At 39.8% G+C, this 24,762-nt stretch overlaps 1 protein-coding gene across 3 annotated transcripts in view; it reads left to right on the forward strand.

Moving 5' to 3' along the window:
- The window catches only part of LOC134349224 (gamma-aminobutyric acid receptor subunit beta-2), a 221,293-nt gene that overhangs the window by 47,723 nt on the left and 148,808 nt on the right, over positions 1 to 24,762 (forward strand). Inside the window, exon 1 of one of the 3 annotated variants that reach the window (XM_063053230.1) lies at positions 14,641 to 14,720. The exons of the other annotated variants lie outside the window; for them this stretch is intronic. The gene's annotated coding sequence lies outside the window, so the exon portion shown is untranslated. Of the gene's footprint in view, positions 1 to 14,640; positions 14,721 to 24,762 lie in introns of those variants that run through there. 3 annotated transcript variants of the gene reach the window in all.

Below are 24,762 nucleotides of genomic sequence, written 5' to 3' on the forward strand. Positions count from 1 at the left end.
TTTCACTGCTGCTTGGGCTTGCGAGTGAGGAAGAATATCAGAAAGTCTTGAGTCCAATTGAAAACCACCTGGAAGAACTGCAGACCAAAATTGAACAGCAATTTTCCTCCCTTTGAACACAAGTGTATGAGTGGGTGAGGGAGCCTGTCTCTAAAACTTCTACTCAGCATGAGAACTTCCCTTTGTGAGAAGAGGAAGAACTTGTGAGCTGCAGTCTGACCATGCGCTCAAGATGAGATTTACTAGCCTGTCCCTGGACAAGTTCAGGATTTCTGTGAAAGAAGAGTATCCTGCCATTCATAGGAAAGCAATGGACATATTGCTGCAGTTTTCAACTTCTTACATGTGTGAGCAAGCTTTGTTTGGTTAACAAGCATCAAGAACAAGTATAGAAATTACCTCACTTCAATTGAAGGTGAAATCCGTGTGTGCTTATCTCAAGTTTGACCTAAAATTGAGTATTTGTGCAGCAGAAAACAAGCACAAGTTTCACATGCCAGGCCTTATATTTGAGTCTGATCATGTCACTTAGTAAGAAAATGTTTTTTCAAAGTCTTGTATAAAATTGTGTCTTAGTCTATATGCATATTGCTTTGGCTTATGATTTGGCTTTACTAGTCAACATTATCAATAAATTTTCATGATGTAAATAGCATTAATTAAAATCAGTTTACAACCTTTATTTAAATTAAATCTACTGAGCTTACCTTTAGAAAAATTAAATCCTATTTTGGGTTAAGCCAGTTATTTAACAGAAATGTATTATGTTTGCATTTTGACTTTTTAAAATTTATGAAAGGGATAGAAAAAGATTAATTTAAAGAAAGGTAAGCTAAGCTTAACTACCTATTGTTTCAAGAAAAGTTGGTCAAAAATTAATTCTCTATTCAAAAGATCACTGAGAATTATTTTTGGATTATTATATCTACAACTTACTGATCATGCTAATGTACAGTGAGCTGTAGGTATAATATATTTTTTATTCAGGGATTCCCTGAGACCTGAAAATTATTTCAAGGGCTCTTCCAGGGCAAAAAGGTTGAGAAAAGTCTGCTCTGGAGACTGTTGAGCATGAAAATGCCAAGGGATCAGTAGTTTCTGAGATGCTTAAACCACTCTGTCTGGCACTAACAATAATTTCACGGTCAAGGTCACTTATATCACATTTCTTCCTCCTCCTGATGTTTGGACTAAGCAGCAAATGAACCTCTTGACCAAGTCTGCATATTTTTATTCATTGAGTTGCTGCCATGTGATTGGCTGATTAGATAATTGCATTAACAAGCTAATATACGGGTAGCTACTGAGTGTAGATATCACCAGAACGAACATGAACTAAAATGGAAAGAAAATATGAGTTTTGATGTGGTTGGGATGCTCTGAATAATGCAGATGCACCCTTTAGTGAGTTATTTCAGGACCATTTTTGAAACAAGTATTATAGGAGTTGAAAATGATATATGATGTATTATAGCTATGCATTGTGGTAAAATAAAAATAACCTTTTGATGAAAGCCCTGAGATATATACCTCCATGATCTGTTTACTTCTTATCAAAATGGGTGAAATCCTATAATGGTAATATGGAAACTATGTATTTCTTCACTTCCTCTCCCTGATAATGTTGCTTGGAGATGTTCTGAACACATTGAGATCTCAGACTGTCTGTGCTACGAATCTGCAAGGTATTTCATGTCTTAAAATCTACTTGGGATGCGTGACCCCTCTGCTATTTATTGGACATAGTGATAAAGGCTGGACTTCGTTCTACTTCTTTTAAGGAGGTAGTAGATTTTGTCATTCATCTCAGTGCTGTAATCAAACATGCAAAGGAGATGAAGCAAATCTGCTCTGCAATCTGCTGAGAAGTTGATTGATTGCCAAAATAATTCACTGATTTCCTTTTGGTTGTTAGGTTGAACTCTCAAGATTTATTTTTTACAGAAGTGGTGCTAAGCAACACAATTATGAAACAAAATCGCCTGAATAAAGATGCTGATGACTTCTATTTCTATCAGTATAACAGCCCAGAATAAGAAAAATTCTAACAGTACATGTGAAGGATTTTTCTTCCTAGTCCTACTATTCTTATTGCATGGGTGCAGGAAATTGGTTGGAGATGAGAGGTCCTTGAGGATATTGGATGGGATTGCTTTTCCGAAAATTAATAAGTTCATACACATAAAGCTTGGATTTTGCATATTATGCATAGGTTTTACAAAGCATTGTGTAATGATTCAGCTGAAGTTCTTATACCATAAAATGAACTTTGAAGAAAATGAAAAGATGATAGGACAATGTTTTCTTGATGAATGATCCTCAAGACATTATATTTTATTATTGCTTGGAGGGGAATTATATTTTAAAGATGATTTGAGAGGCAAGTGTTTTTAATTAAAAGAATAGTTGATGTTTGGAATTTACTGCCAGAGATGATGATGAAATCAAATATAATCATAATGCTTAAGAGATATTTAGACAGGCACATGAAAAGGCAATGCATTGGCAAGTGGGATTGCTGTAGCGGGGCAAAAAAAAATTGCCATGAACATGGTGGGATGAAGGGTGCCTCTCTGTTCTCAATGACTCTATGATTCCATTGACAGCCTTCTAATAATGCTGTTGCACAATTACAACTTTCATATGATTGTTGAATGTTGTAATGTATGTGTTGCATGAATTTGCTCTTAGTGAAATGATTAGCTCAATATTAACGGTGGATTCAGTTAAGTTATGCAGCTATTTTGACAGATAAATTTCTTAATTTGAAACATTGGTAAACAAATCATGAAGCCTGAGTTATGCTTGTCAGAATACTGTTTCATTATGCATAAAAGAAAGACTGGTTATCCCATAATTCAACCTGAGGTTCTGATATATAATTGATTTCCAGCAGCATAGCCACGGTACACCTTTTCCCTACTAACACTGTGCTAGAAGATCTTTGATTATGTCCATGTGTCAGCAGTGGTTTAGATTGAGGATTCTAAAATTGTATAATAAACATATTATTATTGTATAATAAAATTCTATATAATGATAAGAATCATAGATTGAGTGGATACCCGGAGACATTTTCTCAATGCAGAAATGGCTAATACCAGGAGGCATTATTTTAAGGTGATTGGAAGAAAGTATAGGGGGATGAAAGAGGTAAGTTACTTGCATGGAAAGTGTTGAGTGCATGAAATGCCCTTCCACGGTAGAGGCAGATACATTAGGGGACTTTAGGAAGTTCATAGATGGGCACATGGATGAAGAAAATGGAGGGCTAAGTAGGAGGGAAGGGTTCGATTGATCTTAGAGTAGGTTAAAAGGTTGGCACAACATTGTGGACCGAAGGACCTGTACTGTGCTGTAACATTTTATGTCTTAAAGTCTGAGTGAGCTGGATCTTATTAAAATTTACCTGTTGGATGTTAATGAAATTGTATGAAATAAAAATGGAATAAGATATACACAATGAATATTCAAGTTGGACATCTACATATATTTGCAAGTGCTTAGGTTTTTCTAGTTATTTTCTAAAATACCATTAGCACAGAACAGAATTTGCAGACTCCAAGGTTGTAATGAAACAGGAAAAGAAACAAATTAATAATTTGAATTTTAAATCTTTTAAGGTTAATTAGTTTCAACAAGGTGAAATGACTGTGTTGGGAAGTGAACACCATTTAACTTTAATCAACCTTGCTTGAGGTTTTCTGATTGAGCACAACCTCAATCAAAACATAATTTCTCAAACACTTCGCTGACATAAAGTTTCTAATTAGAAACTTGCTCATTTGGGTACAAGAAATAACATATTTCTGTTGAATTTAAAGGATCGTAACTTAAATTGTTTACTACAATCACTGGAGCCACAGCCGTGACACGATTTTCAGAAAATATTTCCAAAGTATATTTAGGAATGTTGATACTGTACACAGATGCAACTGTGATGTACTGCTGGAGAAGGTCAAACTATCTGCTACATTTCAATGTGAAGAATCATCAAAAATGCTTCATTCTGTTGTAAAAGGCACCAAATAAATGCAAGTATTTCTATTACAAAAGAGTTTGGGAAATCCTGAGTATATGTAAGACTTTGCAGAAGTACCATCTATATATAATTTTGAAATTATTTTGTTAAAATCGGCAGTTCAGAAATAGTTCCCCATATAAGGTAACAAGGAATGCATTATGTGCCATATGAAACAAAACTGAGCAGACAGAGTAAATGCTGGTGTTGCAAGAAAAGGCATGGTTTCTTGCTGGAGAGTTACAATTCGATTTCTCAGCTTCTGCTTAAAAAATTATGCTTCTTGCCAAGCAGCAGGAATTCTGGAAATGACAGCTTGTGTGGTGAAGTTCACAAGTGACTGCTTTGGAATATTATTTTCTAATTTGACAACCTACTATGTATGTGTGGTAGACCCAGTAAGTAGGTGTTGAAATGCATTCAGGACAAGTGTTCTGCACTATAAATTCAAAAACATGTGGTGCATGAAATTCAATTGCCAATTTCATGTGGAAATTTCTGGGTGCATAACAGTAGTTGTGCAAAGTGCATTTAACATTGTTGTGACAATGTGAAATGCAGAAAGATGTTATGGAAATAGCTATATTTATTTCAAGCTTTGCCAATTTTTATTCCGAAATCCTTTTTTGATAAGGTTGATTCAAAAATTTCCTCATACATATGGCAGAATAAAAATCCTAGACTAGGTAAAAGACACTTACAGAATCCCAAAAAGGAGGGTGGCTTAGCATTGCCAAATTTTAGATTCTACTATTGGGCAATTAATATTCGTTATTTAAAATTTTGGACATGGAATTGGGATACAGTTCCAAGTCCACAATGGGTTAATCTTGAATGTAATTCTGTTTCAGGATTTTCATTGGGATTTATTTTAGGGACCCCACTTCCTTTTGACTTTTCTAAACTGGACAAACAAATGGATAACCCAATAGTTAAATATACTCTTCGAATATGGTTTTAGTTTCGAAAATTTTTTAAACTGAATCAATTTATTTTAACTAGCCCTATTATATCCAACTTTCTTTTTCAACCTTCTTTTTTGGATCAAGCATATTTGGTCTGGAAAATAAGGGTATAATACGTTTTTCTGATTTTTTTTCAGATAATTGTTTTATGTCTTTTGAACAATTATCTAATAAATACAATTTACCTAGATCACATTTTTTAGATATTTATAGATTAGAGACTTTTTAAATACTGTTCTTACTACCTTTCCAATTTCATATTCCACTGATATATTGGAAAAAAAATTGGATTTAAACCTTTTTCGAAAAGGTTTAATAGCAATTATTTATAATATAATAAGGGAAATAAATCCAGATGTTTCCAATACAATTAAGAATGACTGGGAAAGGGAACTTAAGCTTACCTTACCCACTGAGAAATGGCAAAAAATTTTTCAATTAGTTAATTCTTCCTCTATTTGTGCTAAACATGCGTTGATACAGTTCAAAGTTGTACACAGGGCTTATATGTCCAAGGATAAACTAGCTCGTTATTATTCTCATATAAACCCTATATGTGATAGATGTCATTCTGAGATAGCTTCATTAACTCGTATGTTTTGGTCTTGTCCTTTATTGAAGAAATATTGGGACGACATTTTTGGTATCATTTCTACTGTCTTGAATATTGATTTACAACCTCATCCTATTACTGCCGTTTTTGGTTTACCAATGATAGAAAAACATTATTTGACCTCTTCAGTTTGTCAGATGATGGCTTTTGTTACTTTAATGGCTAGAAGATCTATACTATTGAATTGGAAAGAGATTAATCTTCCTACTACATTTCATTGGTTTTCTCAAACTGTATCTTGTTTAAATCTTGAAAAAATAAGAAGTGTCATTTTTGACCCATCTATCAAATTTGATGAGACTTGGAGACCATTTATTCAATACTTCCACATGATGTAATTTGACCCTTGCCAAATCTATTTTGTGATTTCATTATATGGGGAGAGGAGCGGAAGTGGCGACACTATTGGTTTTATCTGAGGTATCAAAATAGCCCCTTTTTTAGTTTTCTTTAGTTTGGGTAGATTAGTTTTTTTTAGGGGATTTTTTTTCTCTTTTCTGTTTTTTTTTATGACATTTATATATTTTATGGATACCCCTTATATATTTTGTTGTTAATCTGTGTGATTTTGGGATGTTTCTAACCATGTGTTACCTGACTCTAAATTCCAATAATTATTATCAATTAATATAATCCCAATTATTATGTACTTACTTTTTGTAATCTGTTTGATATTGAAACTAATAAAAAGATTGAAAAAGAAAGGAAGAAAGAAAGAAAGGAAATAGCATGAAACTCTAGCAAAAAGGTAGTTTTGAAGGAAAATAGCCTGGCTGAGTGCAATCTCAAGAAACAATATTTATTTGAGTCCTGTTAACAATATTACACTGAAAATGTCTAAAATTTTTACTGGTGAGTTGGAAGCCCAAACATTTCAATAAAGAACTTTTTCTTTCTGGAAGCAGATGCAATGCTTTGATGCTATCTCCTGAATGTGAGTTCTTATGCTAAACTACATTGTTCTTATACTGAGTATAAAGTGGAAGTAGTTCTTATACTAGATTTTAAAAACGCAAACACGCGGAATTCTGCAGATGCTGGAAATTCAAGCAACACACATCAAAGTTGCTGGTGAATGCAGCAGGTCAGGCAGCATCTCTAGGAAGAGATACAGTCGACGTTTCAGGCCGAGACCCTTCATCAGGACTAACTGAAGAAAGAGCTAGTAAGAGATTTAAAAGTGGGAGGGGGAGGGGGAGATCCAAAATGATAGGAGAAGACAGGAGGGGGAGGGATGGAGCCAAGAGCTGGCCCACCACTAAGCACATCTTTCCTTCCCGCCCCTCACTTTCCGCAGGGATCGCTCTCTACGCAATTCCCTTGTCCATTCGTTCCCCCCCATCCCTCCCTACTGATCTCCCTCCTGACACTTATCCTTGTAAGTGGAACAAGTGCTACACATGCCCTTACACTTCCTCCCTTACCGCCATTCAGGGCCCCAGACAGTCCTTCCAGGTGAGGCGACACTTCACCTGTGAGTCGGCTGGGGTGATATACTGCGTCCGGTGCTCCCGATGTGGCCTTCTATATATTGGCGAGACCCGACACAGACTGGGAGATCGTTTTGCTGAACACCTACGCTCTGTCTGCCAGAGAAAGCAGGATCTCCCAGTGGCCACACATTTTAATTCCACATCCCATTCCCATTCTGACATGTCTATCCACGGCCTCCTCTACTGTAAAGATGAAGCCACACTCAGGTTGGAGGAACAATACCCTATATTCCGTCTGGGTAGCCTCCAACCTGATGGCATGAACATTGACTTCTCTAACTTCCGCTAATGCCCCACCTCCCCCTCGTACCCCATCCATTATTTATATACACACATTCTTTCTCTCACTCTCCTTTTTCTCCCTCTGTCCCTCTGACTATACCCCTTGCCCATCCTCTGGTTCCCCCGCCCCATTTTCCTTCTCCCTGGACCTCCTGTCCCATGATCCTCTCATATCCCTTTTGCCAATCACCTGTCCAGCTCTTGGCTCCATCCCTCCCCCTCCTGTCTTCTCCTATCATTTTGGATCTCCCCCTCCCCCTCCCACTTCTAAATTTCTTACTAGCTCTTTCTTCAGTTAGTCCTGACGAAGGGTCTCAGCCTGAAACATCAACTGTACCTCTTCCTAGAGATGCTGCCTGACCTGCTGCGTTCACCAGCAACTTTGATGTGTGTTACTTATACTAGATTGTCTAGTTGTCAAATGGAGAAGTCATGTTCATTTCACTATCTTTGGCAGTAATCTTTCAGATTTAAAAACAATGGTCTGAGCTGCTGTCCTGGTGAAAGTTTACAAGTGTTGACATTTCTCACCCTATAAACATGAGGTCAATGCCTGATTATGTGGTAGAAAGAATACACAGTGTCATTGTTCTTTTAGCCATCCAAAGAACATGGCAGTCATGAATAAAATTGAGCCTTCGCCACTATTGCAGCACAGCAGTCAGTTTCATTCAGGGCATCCGGCAACTAACAGATAATGTCTATTATTTTGTGGTTTACGTTGTATGCCACAGAATTTTACCCTACAAAGGATCTTATTTTGGAGGAAGGACTTAATACCTTCAGCAAAAAGATGGTTAAAAACATGAAATAGCGATATTGTACATCTGCGCAAAAGCTCTTCATGCTATTTTTATTGACAAACTGAAAGTTTGGCTGGAGGAAGTAGATAGTTCTGTGGTAAGTATGGTTAATTCAACATGAATGGCTGATCTATACTGATGGTAGTGCTTGTACTGAATGAAAAACAAGATAAGTTTAAGTAAACATTGACAGGAGATATTACACAGGAAGGCAATTATTGCTTTGTGATTGTGTAATTTGGACTCCATATTGCGTTTGATCAAGCAGCTATTGATATGGAAGATATCAGCATGCAGCTGTGGGACCTTTGACAAGTTCTATATTCTGCTGCCATTCAGTACAGCAATGGAATAAATGGATTGTGATGACAGGGCAGGTAACCTCATTGCATCAGCTGTAGTCATTTCACTGAAAGTTACTAATTACTAGCTTGGTTTACATTCAAATGCACATTTTTTTTTAATCATGCACTTATGCAGCCAGGTACACCATTTTAGTCAGCTTCAAGACTGGATTGCTTTGAATAGTCAGATTATGGAAGTTAGAATATTACATCATTAGTGCTACATCAAAAATGGCACAGTGGGTCCATAAGCTCATTGCTTGGTCGATGTTATTCCCTGATCATCAAATAATGTGCAATGAAAAACAGTATTGGTCATTCTACTGAGTGTAAAGTGGAGGTAGTTTGATCTTTTTTCATTGACTTGCTCATGGTCAGATACTGGAGTGCTGATAACTTGTCAATGGAGACACATAAGACTGCAGATGCTGGAATCTAAAGCAAAAAGAAAGCAAATTGCTGGAGGAACTCAAGTTAATGTATGCTGCTCTAAATAACTAGTAACTTGCATCATTAATAATCTGCATCATTCAGATTTGCTCACTACAAGGGGAAATTTATGAAGTCAGCTGATTTGGAATAGAGGGAACTGTAACCTCCCATAACCAAATGTGCATGGCATGGCAAATTCTGATATATTGCTGCTGCTGCTTCCAGTTCTAGCCTGTAAGTATCCTAACATATATATGTTCGTGTACACTATGATCATAGTAATTACTGATGAAATGATCCCGGTCTGGCTTGAGGTTTTTGTCATAGTCATAGAGCAGAAATGGTCCCTTTGGCTCACTATATCCATTTTTGAATCTCTGTGCTACCCCATTATTCTATTCGGTTTTCCGCAGATGCACAGGTTTCCTCCCACGGTCCAAAGTCGTACTGGGTAGGTTAATTGCTCATTGTAAATTGTCTCGTCATTAGGTTAGGGTTAAATCAGGGCTGTCGGGGGTTGCTGGGGTAGTGGGGCTTGAAGGGCCGGAAGGGCCCACTCCACGCTGTATCGCTAAAGTAAAAATCAATTTCATTGAGAATAACTTTGTAGTATTGTTTGTGCCGCATTCATTGTTCTTTACTGAAATCAGCACAGGAAAGCTTCTTGCAGAAACCCTTGTTGTAAACAAGGTCCATGGTGACCCTTCTCCTCTACCTGCACCTTTCTTAGGATATTGTTCTGCTCTGTATGCCTTCTTGTTGTTCCTACAATGCTGCACTCCCAGAAGAATGACAACTAAATCAACGGGCTGGGAGCAGCTGGTTGTTACAGATGCCAGGGAATTAAAACAAACTCCAGTTTGTATTGTCAGAATTCAACCAATCTCAACTCATTTTCTTTTTTTTCTTTTTATTTACATCTCATCTGACAGATTAGCTATGATTAACAAATGTAACAAAAATTATTTTAGAACAAGTTATGTGTTCTTTTCTCATTCAGCTCAGGGTATTCCCTTATGCATCTGCAAACAAAGGAATCACTGCACGTGTTCAAGGCCCCAAGAAAACCCTTTATTAGAACTAGCACAAATGTACTGCAGAGGGAAAAACTAAAGTGTACATTAGTAGCAGTACAGAAGTCAAAAGCATACTTATCAACTAAGCAGGCAGATCTCTGCAATGTCAGAGGGGAGCTACAGATTCAACAATCTTACACGCAGCCTCCTCCTCCCTCCACCCTCTTCCCTCTCGACATACTCTAACTTTCTACAATGTACTTGTCCCTATCTTCTTCGTATTATCACCAGTCATAACCTAGACTAACACCAAAACTCTCTCCCACTGCACAAAGAAAGTGCCCCTTTTTATGCCCTTCAAAACCCCTTACACTGGTACTTTTCCATCCCTTAGTGGTACGTGCTGCACCCCCTTTCTCTTATGATCTTCAGTCTGGACAAACTTGTTTTTCACCACTTTCCACTATTACAGCTGCAGACTTGTACTTCCTTGACTTTCTCAAAACATTGCTGTGAACAGTTTCTCTTGTACTTTCTCAAAATTATCCCACTCCAAACTAACACCATTTTGTCTTACAGACTTTCATTTTATTTTAGCATATACCGAGGAGGAGTCACATTTAGCTTTTTCCTTACAACAACTGTTCACTAATTTGTTGGCACTTGTGTCATATTCAATTGCTTATGACCGCCACCTTATTTTCCTTCTTATTACCATTCGTTTTCTCTGCTCTTTCCATTCATTGGAGCTTTATTTCTAATTTTCTGTTCAGTTGAAACATATCTTCTCTCTTTCACTCTTGACCTACTAAGCGCTTAGAGCATTCTGTTTTATTTTAGATACCCTGAATTTATTTATTAATGCTTTTGAATAATTTCTTTAAGCATCTAAAATATTATTCTTGTCCCCCTGGAGACTCTACTGGGGAGGAAGCATTTGAAATTCTCAAATCAGTAGTGTTAGAATTATTCAATATCCACCAACTTCCAGGTATTTGAGAATCTATTTAAATTGTGTATTTAAAAGAAGTCCTTTGCTATTGCTTGATCTTCCCAGTAGGTTGAGCACAAGGCATTAACGACATTGTTGTGTTCTAATTCAGCAAAGTCAGCATTTATCAGTGGCAGTCATTTGTATGGCAACTGGTATCTTGCATGATTTCATGAACAGTGCTTTCTCAGTCTGGTAGTAGGTGAAATTGTGTGCAACTGCATGCAACTACAATTATAGTGGATTTCAGTTAACTGAGACACATCGGGACCAGTGCATTTTGCTCAATTAAGCACCTTAACCGAAATTTCATGAAAATAATTAGAAAGTATATAAAAAAGACAAACTATTATTTATATGAGTGATAAATTATGCATTTTAATGAAATACAGAACAAATTGGAACACTATTAATATTATGACAGTACTATAAAACTGTGTCATGAGGAAATCTGCAGATGCTGGAAATTCAAGCAACACACACAAAATGCTGGTGGAACGCAGCAGGACAGACAGCATCCATAGGAAGAAGCACAGTCGCCGTTTCGGGCCGAGACCCTTCGTCAGGATGAACTGAAAGAAGAGATAGTAAAATATTTGAAAGTGGGAGGGGGAGGGGAAGATCCGAAATGATAGGAGAAGACAGGAGGGGGAGGGATAGAGCTAAGAGCTGGAAAGTTGATTGGCAAAAGGGATACAAGGCTGGAGAAGGAGTGGATTATGGGACGGGAAGCCTAGGGAGAAAGAAAGGGGGAGGGGAGTGCTAAAGGAAGATGGAGAGCAGGCAAGGAGTTATTGTGAGAGGGACAGAGAGAGAAAAAAGAGAGAGAAAAAAGGGGGGGGGGATAATAAATAAATAAATAGATAGATAGATAGATAAATAAAGAAAGAAAGAAAGGCTGGGGTAAGAAGGGGTAGAGGGGCATTAACGGAAGTTAGAGAAATCAATGTTCATGCCATCAGGTTGGAGGCTACCCAGACGGAATATAAGGTGTTGTTCCTCCAACCTGAGTGTGGCTCCATCTTGATAGTAGAGGAGGCCGTGGATAGACATATCAGAATGGGAATGGGACGTGGAATTAAAATGTGTGGCCACTGGGAGATGCTGCTTTCTTTGGCAGACAGAGTGTAGGTGTTCAGCGAAATAGTCTCCCAGTCTGCGTCGGGTCTCACCAATATATAGAAGGCCGCACCGGGAGCACCGGACGCAGTATATCACCCCAGCCGACTCACACGTGAAGTGTTGCCTCACTGGAAGGACTGTCTGGAGCCCTGAATGGAGATGAGGGAGGAAGTGCAAGGGCATGTGTAGCACTTGTTCCGCTTACAAGGATAAGTGCCAGGAGGGAGATCAGTAGGGAGGGATGGGGGGGACGAATGGACAAGGGAGTCGCGTAGGGACAAGGTGAGGCGACATGTCATATGTGTGCGTCATCACACTGCCAGGTTATATGTGGGTGCTTCACTAAAGTTAAAAACAAAACTAAAGTACACAAATTATTTCCGGATTCACGTTTAACTTTCAATTAGTTTTATGTTTAGGAGTTACAAAACATAACAGTGGCTACAAGGAAGTTTTAAGCGAACCAAAGATGACTACTTACCAGTTGAACCACAGCGTGACGTTTGAGTTAAAAAAAATGCGCAACATGTTTGTTTCTTCACAAGACATAGAGAAAGATGGTCAAGTTGGAAAAAAGGCAGAAAATTAACAAATTCACAGATTCATAAACAGTGAGTACTAGTGATGATAATCATAAATAAAAGTAAAGCAGAATTGGCTGGCAACATTGGAAAGGTAGATGCATTCTGTTGCACAAAAGATAACAGGCTAAGCAAATTGAGCAGTACTTTAAAGCAAATGGAGTAACCGATGAGAAACAAATGCCAGTTTTGCTGAGTGTAATAGATGGAAGTGCACACAGTTTCTTTAGAAGTTTAACTGTTCTAACTAAACCAGGTGAAATAAGCTTTGCTTATATCATGAAAGTGCGCCCTATCCTCATTATATGCGTCTTTAGACAATGTGGATTCACAGTTATGCGAGGAACCTATTTCTACCAACTTCTCCTTATGTGCATCAAAAACTCACAGTTATGCGAGGAGCACTGCTTTCCCACCAATACAAGTCACGTGCGCACGCCTCACAGTCTCACTGTTGGGATGAGGAGCACTGCTTTCCCGGCAATACAAGTCAAAACGTGTGCACGCCTCACAGTCTCACTCCCGCCATTCCCACATTGGTTTTGGCGACGTGTGGATATGCGATCTTGCGCTCTTAAACTTTTGTTGTTTTTACCTACGGTGCAGTGATTTTGTGCTTGAAATATTTAACTATTGTCTCCTAAGCATCTGATGTCAAGTCCTGGATAACCGCTTTAACACTTGAAAAAAAGTTGGAAATTATAAACAGGGCAGCGTCAGATGAAGGTAACACAGCTCTGGGACGCTACCCTGTGCAGTTGTGGGCTATGAGGTAGGCATCACAGTAAAGCAGGTATTTAATGCAGACGAGATTGGGCTTTTTTGGAAGTGTATGCCGAAACGCACTTACATAAGTAAGGATGAAAAAACTGCGTCAGGTTTCAAGGTAGCAAAGGATAGATTGACTTTGCTTATGTGTTCCAATGCCGAAGAAGACTGTAAGATGAAGCCTCTCTTAGCTTACAATTCACTAAACCTCGTGCTTTTAAGGATTTGAGTAAGAATATGCTTCCTGTCCAGTGGGCAGCTAACAAGAAAGCATGGGTCACTGTTCAAACCTTTGAAGATTGGTTGGCAAATCATTTTGCTGTTGAGGCTGAACGCTACTGCCGGGAACAGAATCTTGCCTTTAAAGTTCTCTTGTTGCTTGACAATGCGCCAGCCCATCCTAAGCATTTAGACAGCATTCATCCTAACATAACAGTGCGTTTTCTGCCGCCTAACACATCACTGATTCAACCACTCAACCAAGATGTGATATCCACAGTAAAGGCATATTTTTTACAGTGAACTATCTCTCAGATGCTGCAAGAAACAGACGATTTTGAAAATCCTGGGAGTTTACCAACGGTGAGGGAATGGTGGAAGTCCTTCAACATCAGACATGTCATCAACAACATTGATGAATCCTGGAAAGAGGTCAAGTCTTCCACTCTTAATGGAGTGTGGAAATCAATTTGGGCAGAGTGTGTGCACAACCTCAAGGGGTTTCCTGCCTTCACTGCAGCTGTCCAGGATTGTGTGGCCCTGAGCCGTAAAATTGGTGGGGAAGGATTCTCAGATCTCGAGACTGCTGATGTGGTAGAACTCCTGGATTCTCATGATGGAGAATTAAGTGTGGATGACCTTTGCGTTTAACTCAGACTGAAGGTGATAATGATGAAGAAGAAAGTGTTGAGTTGCAGGTGAAGGATTTTACAATGAAGCAACTGGCAGAGTTTTTTAAGGCTGCGGAACACTTGGCACAAATGGCGATGGACATGGACCCAAATTTAGAACGGAGTCAGCATTTCAGTCGTTCCCTGCAGTCAAGCCTTCTTCCTACAAGCAAGTTTATGCTGAGAAACAAAATGCTGTCAAGCAAACAACCCTCACCACTTTCCTCAAACCAGTGTCATCTCCTGCTGCCAGCAGTACTGAGAGTTCTAAGAGTCTTCCTTCACTCCTTGCTGTCCTTGATGATCCTGACGACACAAACCATCCATCTCATCCATGTAAAGCTGCCCGACACCACAACAACCACTCATCTTCCAGAGCAAACACACCTGCCACTGTTGGTGAGTACTGTACACCCTAGTATGTTAACTTTCTATGATTTATTATGTTGAATATTACCTTAAATTGATAAAATATAATATGAATGTTGCCTCGTGGTACTGCTTTTGTGTTATATTGGTATGAAAATGTGAATAAATTACAGATAAATCATATTTAGGAAGCCCTCCAGAACACATCCCTATTTTCTCTATTTAAATAATTATTCACATTATGCGTCAACTTTGAGGAATGTATCCCCCGCATATAACGAGGATAGGGTGTAATCTGGGAACATTTAGAACTGAAAACATTGATGATTGCAAAATGCTTCAGGTTTCATAAGTGGAATCAAAGGGAAAGGGAATCCATTTCAGCATACGTGGTTGAATAGAAGAAATTGTCTGAGCATTTTTAGTTCAGTGATGGGTTCAGTAATGCAATGAAAGATTGTTTAGTTTGTGGAATCTTAGAAGAAAGCATTCAAATACAGCTCCTAACTGAAACACAGGACTCTTATTTAAAAGAGAAGCTTAAATTTTTGTATCAATAGAAACAGCAGACCAGAAGCACAATTGATTTGCAGTCAGGAATGAAAGTGAATGTGAACAAAATTACAATGTCTAAACAGAAAACTTCGAAAATACCAACTGGCGAAGGTATCCAAAGACATTTTCACTGCGATGGTCAGAAGTTCCCACCTGCTTCAAATGAGCAACAATTATATTAGAGCCCAAGAAGAGCAGTGTGAACTGCATTAACAGCTTCTCCAGAAGCACTCACAAATATGGTGGTGAAATGCTTTTTGAGAGGATGGTCATGGCTGGAGTCAACTATTGCCTCAGCAAGGAACTGGACCCATTGCAATTTGCCTATCACCGCAATAGCTCTACGATGAATATGCTCTCAATGGCTCTACACGCAGCCTTGGATCACCTGCCTTAAATACAAATACCTATGTCAGGATGCTATTCATTGACTGTAGCTCAGTGTTTAACACCATCATTCCTACAGTCCTAATTGAAAAACTACAGAACCTGAGCCTCTGTTCCTCCCTCTGCAACTGGATCCTCGACTTCCTAACTGGAAGACTACAATATATGCTTATTGGTAATAAGGCCATAAGACACAGGAGCAGAATTAGACTATTTGACCTGTTGAGTCTGCTCTGTCATTCAATCATGACTGATCCTTTTTTCTCTCCTCAGCCCCACTCTCCAGCCTCTCCCTGTAACCTTTGATGCTGTTTCCAATCAAGAAACTATCAATCTCTGCCTTAAATACACCCAATGACCTGGCCTTCACAGCTGCCTGTGGTAGTCAACTCCACAAATTCACCACCTTCTAGTTAAAGAAATTTCTCTGCATCTCTGTTTAAAATGGACGCCCCTCTATCCGGAGGCTGTGCCCGCTTGTCCTAGACTCCCTCAGCATGGGAAACATCCTTTCCAAATATACTGTCTAAGCCTTTCAACATTTGAAAGGTTTCAATGAGATCCCCCCTTTCATCTTTCTAAATTCCAGCGAGTGCAGACCCAGAGCAATCAAACATTCCTCGTATGATAACCTTGTCATTTCTGGAATCATCCTTGTGAACCTCCTCTGAATCCTCTCCAATGCCAGTACATCTTGTCATAGGAAAGGAGCCCAAAACTGTTCACAATACTCAAGGTGAGACCTCACCAGTGCCTTGTAAAGCCTCAACATTACATCCCTGCTCTTGTATTCTAGACCTCTTGAAATGAATGCTAACATTGCATTTGCCTTCTGCACCACCAACTCTACCTGCAAGTTAGCACTTAGGATGTTCAGAACATCTCCACCTCACTGACAATCAACACTGGTGCACCTCAGGGACACGTGACTGTATGGCTTGGCATCGCTCAAATGCCATCTATAAATTTGATATTACAACCATTGTTGGCAGAATCTCAGATGGTGATGAGAGGGCATACAAGAGCAAGATTTACCAACTAGTTGAGTGGTATCGCAGCAACAACCTTGCACTCAATATCAGTAAGACCAAAGAGCTGATTATGGGCTTCAGAAAGGGCAAGACGAGGGAAAACAAATCTAGTCCTCATAGAGGGATCAGAAGTAGAGTGAGCTATTTCAAGTTCCTGCGTATCAATATCTCTGAGGATCTAACCTGGTCCCAACATATAGATGCAGCTATAAAGAAGGCAAGACAGCAACTATATTTCATTAGGAGTTTGAGTAGATTTGGTTTAAACCGTAAGACATAGGAGAAATTAGGCCATTCTGCCCATTGGGTCTACTCTGCCATTCCATCATGGCTCATTCTCGATTCCACTCAACTCCATACACCTGCCTTCTCGCCACATCATTTGATGCACTGACTTATCAAGAAACTATCAATTTCCTGCCTTAAATATACCCACGGACTTGCTCTCCACCGTAGTCTATGGCACAGCACTCCATAGATTTACTTCTCTCTGGCTAAAATAATTCCTCCTTACCTCTGTTGTAAAAGGTCGCCCCTCAATTTTGAGGCTGTGCCTTCTAGTTCTGTATACTCCCACCATAGGAAGCATCCTCTCCACATCCACCCTATCTAGTCTTTTCAATATTTGGTAGGTTTCAATGAGATCCCCATGCAGTCGTCTAGATACCAGTGAGTACAGGCCCAAAGCTGCCAAATACTCCTCACACATTAACACCTTCATTCCTGAAATCATTCTTGTGATTGTCTCCAATGACAACGCATCTTTTCTGAGATATGGGGCACAAAACTGTTGACAATACTCCAAGTGCGGCCTGACTAGTGTCTTGTAAAGCCTCAGCATTATCTCCTTATTGTTATATTCTATTCCCCTTGAAATAAATGCCAACTTTGCATTTGGCTTATTTACCACAGACTCAACCTATAAATTAACCTTCTGGGATTCTTCAATGAAGACTCCTAAGTCCCTCTGCACCTCTGATGTTTGAACTTTCTCCCCACTTAGGTAATAAATCACACTATTGTTCCTTTTACCAAAATGTATTATTGTAATTTTCCTAACACTGTATTCTATCTGCCACTTTTTTGCCCATTCATCCAATTTGTCTGTCCTGCTGTAATCGCATTATCTACTCCTCTACCTATCTTTGTATCATCCGCAAACTTTGCCACAAAGCCATCAATTCCATTATCTAAATAATTGACAAACAATGTGAAAAGTAGCGGTCCCAATACTGACCTCTGAGGAACGCCACTAGTCACCAGTAGCCAACCAGAAAAGTCTCCCTTTATTCCCACTCGCTGCCTCCTGGCTGTTAGCCATTCCCCTATTAATGCCAGTATCTGTCCTGTAATGCCATAGGATTTTATCTTGTTAAGCAGCCTCATGTGTAGCACCTTATCAGATGCCTTCTGGAAATCCATGTAAATGACATCCACTCCCTCTCCTTTGTCCATCCTGCTTGTTACCTCCTCGAAGAACTTTAACAAATTTGCCAGGTAAGATTTCCTTTTACAGAAACTATGGTGACTTTGAATTATTTTATCATTAGTCTCTGTAATTCCTCTTATTCCATTGCGATACCGATACATGTGACTTATGCTTCTCCCTCTCAAATTGCAATATGAATTTAATCATATTGTGATCACTGCCTCCTAAGGTCTCCTTTACATTAAGTTGTCTAATAAGGACTGGGTTATTACACAACACCCAATCTAAGATAGCCTTTCCCCAAGTAGGCTCAAGCACAAACTGCTCTAAAAATCTCTCTGGTAGGCATTCACAAATTTCTTCTCTTGCGATCTGACACTAACCTGATTTTCCCAATCCCCTTGCATATTGAAGTCCCCGTTACAATTGTATCATTACCATTATTACATTCCTTTTCCAGCTCCCTTCGCAATCTCAACCCCACATCTTAGCTACTATTTGGAGGCCTATATATGATTCCCATAATGTTTTTTTCACCCTTGCAGTTTCTTAACTCCACCCACAAAGATTCAACATTCTCTGACCCTATGTCTCCTCTTTCTAAAGATGTAATTCCATCTCTTACCAACAGAGCCACTTCACTGTCTATGCCTTCTTGCCTTTTCTTTAGATAAAAGGTATATCCTTTCATGTTCAACTCACAACTATGGGCTTCTTTCAGCCATGACTCAGTGATGCCCACAACATCATGCTGACCAACCTAAAGTTGCCCGACGAGTTCACCCAAAACAGTCAAACTACTACAGATGTAACATGGAGAGCATTCTGATTGGCTGCATCACTGTCTGGTGTGGGGAGGCTACTACACAGGATCAAAGCAAACTGCGTAGAGTGGTAAAATTAGACAGCTCCATCATGGGTACTACCCTCCATAGTATCCGGACATTTTCAAGGAGCGGTGCCTCAGAAAGTTGGTGTCCATCATTAAGGACTCCCACCACCTAGAGCATGCCCTCTTCTCATTGTTACCATCAGGAAGGAGGTACAGAAGCCTAAAGGCACACACTCAGCGATTCAGGACAGCTTCTTCCCCTCTGCCATCCGACTATTAAATGGACATTGAACCCATGAACACTACTTCACTGCTTATCTTAAATTTCTTTTTTTGCACTACTTATTTTAATTTAACTAATTAATATGAATATATACTTAATGTAATTCTGTTTTTTTCTATATTTGTCATGTATTGCATTGTACAGCTGCCCCAAAGTTAACAAATTTCACAACATATACCAGTGATATTAAACATGAATCTGCTTCTGATTCTGAAACTGGCCTGGCTGAACAAATTGTGTTAATGTGGTGGCAGGGGCTCACATACACCAGACCAATGCAGATTTAGAGGTGAAACTTGCAGAAAATGCAACCATGTAAGACATGTAGAAAGAGCATGTCAGGCAGACAAAAAAGTAGACTGCTCAGGGAAGAAAAAAAAATAAGAGGCCAAGTTGCAGTTTTACAAAGAGAGCACTAATTTGCTTGTTGGTGAAAAATCTGATGAAGATGAGAGTGACATAGAACTGCGATGCCTTCAGATTTACAATGTAAACACTGATGAAACAAGCAATATGGCTAACACCAGAAGTGAATGGCAAATTAATTAAAATGGAATTGGACACTGTCTCGGCTGTGTCAGTCATGACACAAAATCTGTTTGAACCACATTTCAAAGATACTGAACTGAAGCCTGCAGATATTCAACTAAGAACATGTACTGGAGAAAAGATAACTCCTGTGGGAATGACATTTGTAACAATGAAATACAACAAGCAACAAGACACATTGGGCTTGTATGTCGTATAAACAGGAGGGCTAGCATTGTGGAGATGTGAGTGCCTCAGACAACTACAACTTGATTTGAGATCCAGCCACCATTTGTATGCCACATTCCCTGAAATAGAGTCAACTGAAAGTGAATAAAGAAAAGTACTGGATGATGCCATAGCAGTGATCAAGGATGGCATTGGAAAATTCAAACATATCAAGGGTAAAATTGTGTTTAATATAAATGCTACATCCAAGTTTTACAAGCCCTTTATGTTCCTTATACCATCTGAGATAAAGTAGCCAGTGAGCTAGGACACATGGAGACTGTAGGAATTCTTTCCAAAGTTGAGTGGCGCCCATGGGCAATACAACTGGTCCCAATAGCCAAGAAGGATGGGTCTTTCGGGATCTGTGGTGATTTTAGGTCACCATCAACCCGGTGCTGAACATAGATCAATATTCTCTGTCCAGGAGAGAGGATATCTTTGCAAACCTTTCTGGTGGAAAATATTTCAGCAAAGTGGACTTAGCAGAGGCATACCTACAGATGGAGATGGAAGAACAGTCCAAACTATTTCTTTCCATCAACACTCATAAAGGGCTTGATTGCCATGATAGGCTTATTTTGAGCGTAGCATCTGCACGTGCACTCTGGCAGAAAGCTACGGACCAGGTGCTGCATAGCTGCCTAGGCACTTAGTGTTGCTTGGATGACACCATTGTTTCCAGTAAGGATGACAAGGAGCATCACCAAAATCTCAACACAATGCTAAAAAGATTCGAAGATTACAGGCTCAGAGCATGACCCAACAAGTGTGAATTCTTTAAACCAAACAGTGCTGGATGTCCCAAGGCCAAAGGATGTGTCACAGTTGTGGTCCTTCTTAGGGCTTGTCAAGTACTGTCATAGGTTGCTGTCAAAACTGGCTACTATGCTCCACTCATAGAACTCATTTCTATAAATTGAGCAGAAATGTAAGCGGACAAAGCATTGTGAGGTCGCCTTCCAAAAGACAAAGGAATGGTGATGTCAGACACTGTCCTCACAAATTACGATCCATGTCTTCTCATGAATCTTGCCTGTGATGCATTACCTCATGAAATAGGTACAGTCATGTCACACATTATAAGTGATAGAAGTGAATGCCCCATAGTCTTTATATCATGTTTCCTTACCACTGAACCGAAAAATTATGCGCAAATTGACAGAGAGCCCTTGCGTCTGGTTTGGAGTGTAAAACATTTCCACCAGTAATGGTATGGAAGAATGTTTAATGATAATAAACCACCAGTGTTCACTTTCAACACACAGAAGTCGGCATGAATGTGGAGATGGGCTCTTGTTTCTTGGAGGACACCACTGCAAGATTGAATTCAGGAGGACGACTAATCACGGAAATGTTGATGGATTGACCCATTTACCCTACACTATCTCAGGTCTTTATGGCTACCAAAAATGGTTTGAATGTGCAGTAGGAATTCCAGTTACCCCATTTTTACCAGCACTGGGATGAATTTGCCCTTATATGGGAATTGAGAGTTGTATCATCCAAGCTGAGAGCTAAAGTGTTGGAGGAGCTACATGCGGTCATGCAGGCGTGGACAAAATGGAAGTGTTGATTCGAAGCTTTGGTGTCCCGGGATAGATCAACGGATTGAGCAGCTTGCCATGCAGGATGCCAACACATACTGAAGATGCCAAGAGCAGCGCCTTTCCATTGCTGTGAATGGCCTGCAATGCTCTAGAAGTGGATTCATATGGATTTTATCAGACCCTTCAAGGGTGCGAATTTCTTGGTAGTAGTGGATGCAGCTACAAATTGGCCAGAAGTGTTTCCAATAGCCTCCACTACAGCCTTGCACACTGCTAATGTGTTGAGAAGTCTCTTCTCAAGAATTGGTGTTGCAGAATACTTAGTCAGTGACAATGGACCACAGTTTGTTGCGGAACAGTTTCAGTCATTTCTGAGAATGAATGGAATATATCGCATTACATCTCCACCATACCACTCAGCTACAAACGGCTTGGCGGAGAGGTTTGTTCAAAGTCTAAAGGAGGCACTGCAAACAGTGTCAGCAGAAAACAGTACACTGACATTGAATGATAAGTTTGCAAACTTTCTCTTTGCAAATCGCAATGTACCACACTCCACAGCCAGCAACTCACCAGCTATGCTGTTCCTGGGTAGTCCCTTGCATTCACCTCAAACCCAATCTGAGAAGGAGTATGCAGGACAAACAGCTGAGAAAAATGGAGGGCTCCTGAAAAGAGGAATTTGGATATTTCACTCCAGGACAAGCAGTCTTGGTGAGGGACTACAGAGATGATCAGAAATGGGTTTTGGAAAGTTCAAGGACAGAACTGGACCACTCTGCTACATTGTAGATTGTATCTGATGTAATATGAAGATGACATAAATCAGTTGAGGAGAGCGGACTCAATTGTTAGAGAAGACCATAAGACGTAGGAGCAGGATTAGGCCATTTGGCCCAACAGGTCTGCTCCATCATTCAATCATGGCTGATCCTTTTTTCTCCCCTCCTCAGCCCCAGTCCCCAGCCTTCTCCTCATAACCTTTGATGCCATATTGAATCAAGAAACTATCAAGCTCTGCCTTAAATACACCCAATGACCCAGCCTCCACAGCTGCCTGTGGTAAGAAAATTCACAAATTCACCACAATCAGGCTAGAGAAATTTATCCACATAGACACCCCTCTATCCTGAGACTGTGTCCTCTCTTCCTAGACTCTCTTGTTATGGGAAACGTCCTTTCCACATCTACTCTGTCCAGGCCTTCCAGTATTTGAAAGATTTCAATGAGATCCTCCCTCTTCCTTCCAAATTCTAGTGAGTACAGGCCCAGAACTGTCAAACTTTCTTCGTATGATAACCGTTTCATTCCCAGAATCATCCTTGTGGACCTCCTCTGAACCCTCTCCAATGCCAGCAGATCTTTTCTCAGATGAGAAGCCCAAAACTGTTCACAATACTCAAGGTGAGGCTTCACCAGTGTCTCATAAAGCCTCAGCATCCCATCCCTGCTTTTGTATTCTAGACCTCTTGTAATGAATTATAACATTGCATTTGCCTTCCTCACCACTGACTGTACCTGCAAATTAACCTTTAGAGTGTTCTGCACAGGTTCTCCCAAGTCCCTTTGCATCTCAGATTTTTGGATTTTCTCCCCATTTAGAAAATAGTCTGCCTTTTATTTCTACTACCAAAGTGCATGATCATGCATTTTCCAACATTGTATTTCATTTGCCACTCTCTTGCCCAGTCCCCCAATCTGCCTATGTCCTTCGGCAGCCTACTTGTTTCCTCAACACTACCTGTCCCTTCACCAACCTTCGTATCATCTGCAAACTTGGCCACAAGGACATATATTCCATCATCTAAATCACTGGTATACAGCATAAAAAGAAGCAGTCCCAACCGAGCCCTGCAGAACACCACTAGTCATTGGCAGCCAACAAGAAAAGTATCCTTTATTCCCGGTGGCTGCCACCAACCAATCAGCCAATGTTCTAACTGCGCCAGAAACTTTCCTGTAATGCCACGGGCTCTGAACTTGGTAAGCAGCCTCATGTGTGGCACCTTGTCAAAGGCCTTCTGAAGGTCCAAGTATACAGCATCCACTACATCTATCCTACGTGCTGTCCACCTTGATTTTGTTTGCTAGCTTGTTTTCGTATTTCATCTTTTCCCTTCTAACGATTCTTTTTGTTCTGCTCTGCCAGATTTTAAAAAATTTCCATTCCTCTGTCTTTCCACTAACTTTTGTTTATTGTATGCCTTCTTGTTTGCTTTTACATTTGCTTTGATTTCCCTTGTCAGCTACGGTTGTACTGTTTTGCCATTTAAGTATTTCTTTGTATTTGGAATTCATCTATCCTGCAGCTTCCTTATTTTTCCCAGAAATGCATGTCATTGCTGCTCTGCCATTATCTCTACCAGCATCTCCTTCCAATTTACTTTGGTCATCTCCTCTCTCATACCACTGTAATTTCTTTTAATCCGCTGAAATAGTACTACGTCAGATTTTACTTTCTCCCTATTAAATTTCAAGTTTAACTCAACCACATTGTGATCACTGCCTCCTAAGGGTTCTTTTACCTTAAGCTCCCTAATCATCTCCAGTCCATTACATAACACCTAATCCAGTATAGGTGGTTCCCTAGTTGGCTCAATGACAAACTGGTCTAAAAAGCCATCTCATAGGCACTCAGCAAACTCACTTTCTTGAGATCCAATACCAACCTGATTTTCCCAATTGACCTGCATGTTGAAATCTCCCATGACTATCATAACATTGCCCTTTTCACATGCCTTTTCTATTTTCTGATGTAATCTGTGGTCCATATCCCAGCTACTGTTGGGAGGCCTGTATATGACTGCCATCAAGGTCCTTTTACCCTTGCAGTTTCTTAACTCAACCTACAAGGATTCAACATCTTCCGATCCTGTGTCACATGCTTCTACTGATTTGATGCTATTACTTACCAACAGAACCACACCACCCCCTCTGCCTGTCTTCCTATCTCTCTGATACAATATGTAAAATTAGATTATTCCCTCCCCAATAGCTCTCACAAACCTGCTCACCAGAAGTAAGGCATCCTGAACTATCAGGACCATTTCCTGCATTCCCAAAGTCAACTCCTGCAACCATCACACAAGACGTCTCAGAATCTGAGATTGTTTCACAGTCATGTCTTACCTGCCAAGCAGAGTGACTCCCCACACCTCACCCCAGTAGGAAAGACAAGAGATAACCTACAACAGTAAGAAATCTTCCACTGCAATTAAATCTTTAGAACTGGATAGAACAATTTAAAAT

This window comes from Mobula hypostoma, chromosome 7 (assembly GCF_963921235.1).
Source record: "Mobula hypostoma chromosome 7, sMobHyp1.1, whole genome shotgun sequence".
In the NCBI taxonomy this organism is placed as follows: domain Eukaryota; kingdom Metazoa; phylum Chordata; class Chondrichthyes; order Myliobatiformes; family Myliobatidae; genus Mobula; species Mobula hypostoma.